Raw genomic sequence first — 3,980 nt, 5'->3', positions numbered from 1 at the left:
CTTCTTAAGCTCTCTGTGAAAGAAACCACTTTATTCCTTATTCCTCAGGTCTTCCTTTTGTGCTCTTGGTTTGAATTCCTGCCTTTCCATTCCTGCTGCTGTTTTCATGCTCTGCTTTCTTGTTTTGAGGAGCCCCAAAACTCCCAGATGAACCTTCACCCTCTGTGTGCTCAGTCAAATTTCTGCTGTGACTGAGGCAGAGGAAAACAACCATTCCTTGGGCATTTGGTGGCTGATCTGACAGCCAAAAATCCTGCCCTGCCTCCAGGAAAGTGGCAGCTGAAGGGGCAAATTTCCTTCTCCCAGCTCCTGGCACAGCCCAGTTTGGTTCCCAGGAAAACTGAGAGGGAATTTGGTACAAAGCAGAGTTGCACACGTTGTTATTTTTACTGAAGAGCTGCCCAAAAGCAGCATGGCCAAGAACTTTAAAATGACTCTTTTCCCTCTCTCTTAGGAATATCCTTGATCCAGAGCATTGAAGATGTGGAAAGAAGATAGTCAGAGATGATGCAGTTTTTAATTTTGGCTCTGTGAGTATTTTACTTCTTTTTTCAACCTACAAACTTTTCTGGGAAGCACAAGAAGGTCCCACTGTATCAGTAATAACTGGGTGTAAATTCAAACTGCAGGGAGAAGCACATGGAAATGCTCAAGTGAATATTGGTTTGTATTTATAAATAATCCCTCTCTGAGAGCTGCCCATTTTCATCCCCCCTGAGCCGACTTGACCCTACAGGGGCTTATTTTCAGTTCATGTCTAGGATGTCTCCCAGCAAAATGTGTTCTCAATCTCCTCAGTTCTTCCATCAGAACACACAGAAATCTGGCAGGGCCCTCAGTTATTTTCCAGTAAAACACCCACCTTATAGCAGTTACATATGCTTCCAATTTTTGAGATATTTAATAATGTTTTCATCTCTAATTAAGAGAAATGTCTGGGTTTGGCTCTTTCATTCTCCTGGGAACTAAGGTTTGCTTTTGCCAGTTGTTGGATCATTACAAAATTCCAGTCCTTGTGTTAAATTTTGCTTTTCAAGTTCTGAATGGACTTGGAATTTGGATACATGTTTAAGCAGCAACCGATTTCCTGGAAAATACTGATCTGAATTACACACCACAACTGTCATAAAAAGAACATTGAAGTTCAGAAAACAATAGCAGAGAAATCTTGAGTAAAGCTTGCTGTATTCAACCCTTTCTTTTCTGTCCCAGGAAGTATTTGGTACACACAGGGGGTTATTTATAAAATACATTTACCCACATTCAAGTCACGAAATGCAGATTATCCTCAGAGAGCTGTGGTTCAGACCATAGTTCCTTTGTTTATTTGCTACTTGACCACCAGAATGGCAATTTCCTTTACAAGTAAAGCAAACAAGAAGTTATATTTGTTGCTCTTTGAATCAGCTGACATATTAAAGCCCCAAATTGGGGCTTACAGTGGAAAATCCATTTTTTTAAGACAGCAGCCCCACTGGTGCCAGTTCAAAGGGCCCCAAAGGAAACAGGGAGGTTCAGGGCTGGGTTTGGTGCTCTCAGGCTGCTTTTAAGGAGCCCTGACATGGACCTGAATTGGCTAATTTGGCTTTCCAGGAGGAATCTCCCCTGCAGTTATTCCCTGAGGCCCTGGAGCATCCTCAGCCACAGCAAACCAGGGGCATTGCAGTTACTCTGGAGGAGCTACACGTGATGTCTGGATCTGCAGGTACAGCAATTCTTTCATTGCAGCACAAAAAGGAAGTGGGAAAACTGATTTTCAAAGAGAAGATATTTTAGGAACACCTCCCACATGGACACAGAGGGAGATTCCCATCTCACTGTGCCAGTTTTACCTGCTGAAAGGTCATTTACAATATACAGAGAAACTGCTGTTGGGCACAGACTGGGCACGAGTGGCAGCAGTGACTGAAGGTGTTCCCTTCCCACATGGCTGAGCTCTCTATCTCTGCCAGGGTCTGATTTCCCAGGTTTCCTTCATTATTTATAAAAGCAAAATGCCATAAAAATGTCCTTTTCACTGCCTAAATCATAAACTTTTCCATCCAACCCTTCTACTCTAAGGTCCTAGAGAATATTCATGGCCAGGCTCTTACAGCTGGGTAGAAATAGGTATTTATTCCCACCACTACTGTAATTCCAGGAGTTTGGAGTCACCAATCTGCTTCTGTTTTGGTCAGGAATCTCAAAACCAAGACAGGATCAAAAACTTCCTCTGGAAACAGGAGGGATCAAGTCAATCTGTGGGTAATTTAACAAGATTCCATTTAACAAGATACCAGAAATTAGGAAATGCATTTAAAGGTGCATGAGCCCAAAGAAATTCCAGCCCTGTGTGTCCTGCCCATCCCTGTGCCCAGCCCTGCCCTGGGCTGTCCCTGCAGAGCATTCCCCAGCCCAGAAACACTTCCCTGGCCTTTGAAACAAAACATCCACCATAACAAAAGGTATTAGAGGTGATTTGAGGTAACCAGAAAGGCTGAGTTTCCTTCCCTTTTGTGTGTGGGCACAAGGAACACCCAAGCTCAGCTCATGGAAGCTCCACAACCCCCCCAGAGCCAGGCTGGGGTTTGATTCCCTCCAGGGTTCTGTTCCTGGACTCAAGGAGCTCTCCCTTCCTGCCCCCTGTGCCTCCCTCCCTGCTTGGGGCTTCCAACACCCACTGGGTGATTCAGGCACTGGATGTGGAGCCACAAGTGCTGTTTCCTTGGCTGCATCCCAAGGACTCTGGGAACGTGTTTGGGATGATGCTCTTGGAGTCCCAGCACTGGCAGAGCTGCCAAGAGACTTGGCCCTGTGAGAGGACTCTTTTTCTTCAGGAATTTAAACACTAATCCACTCCCCTGTGTTCAGAAGACAGACCTGGTACTCTCTATACCTGCTTTTCCCACTTCCTGCTTTTCCCACTTCCAGCTTTTCCATTCAGGCTCCTCCTCTGCTTAAAGTTTCTTTTCCTTTCTCCTCCAGGTTCCTCCTCAAAACATCTTGCTTTGTGAGCACTCAGGAGTTTTCTTTCTTACTGTAGAACTGTTTTGATGGGGGCTTTGGGTTTTCTTTCCACCTGGAAAGGGTATTTTTAGTTTTCCTCCTGTGAAACCTCAGGTAACACTTGGACCTTCTGTGTTCCCTGGGTGTGTTGCCCACAAAATGCAGGTACAAACATACATTGCAAATTATTCAGGATTATGAATCATGCTGAAAAATACTATTGGAAAGCTGAGCCTGATTAGTCATCCCACAGCAGCAAAGGGAACTGTGGTCTCAGTGGAAGGGAGATGCACAGTCAGCCTCCTTCTGCTTCTGTCATGTGCAAAACATCATCTGCTAAACATCTCTTTTTTTAATTATTATTAGCAAAATGAGTAACTTCTGGCAGGGTTAATGCAGATTTACCATAACCTGCACTCTCTCAATTCTTGTCATTAATGAGAATTAATGAAGATGTAACTAAAGCACCCTGATGTTTCCTTTTTTCACTAATTAGTCCCTGTCAATCACCCTGAGTTTTCTGATCCCTGGATCACCTTCTATGGCCCACTGTGCAAGTGGCCTGAGCTGCCAGTAGAATACCCATATTTTCCCAGCTGCTTTTGAATGCAAAGATGCTGAATCTGAGCTTGTTTTTTCATGTCCCATCCAGAGCTTTGGAGCAGAGCCTTGGCAGCCTCCCTGCTGGGCACTGTGCCCATTCCCAGAGTTCCCTCCAAGCATTAAGGATGGAAATAAAGAGCTAAGAATTTTCCAGTTTAGCTCAGGCTGTGTGTACATTCAGAGCAACAGGAGCACAACCACAAGCAGAGCCCAAACCCTTCATGTGGCTGCAGCAGAGCTCCAACTGGGCAGACTGGCCCAGACTGGTCCATGCTGTTCCCATCTGCACCCCTGCTCTGGGGGGCAGGGACTGAGACACGAGACCACCAGGAAGCTTCTCAGTGTCCAAACATCTGCCTGAAATCAGGGGCAGGCTCAGAAACCTCTTCAGG

This window comes from Pithys albifrons, chromosome 20 (genome assembly GCF_047495875.1).
Source record: "Pithys albifrons albifrons isolate INPA30051 chromosome 20, PitAlb_v1, whole genome shotgun sequence".
NCBI lineage: Eukaryota > Metazoa > Chordata > Aves > Passeriformes > Thamnophilidae > Pithys > Pithys albifrons.
This window is presented reverse-complemented; position numbering follows the sequence as displayed.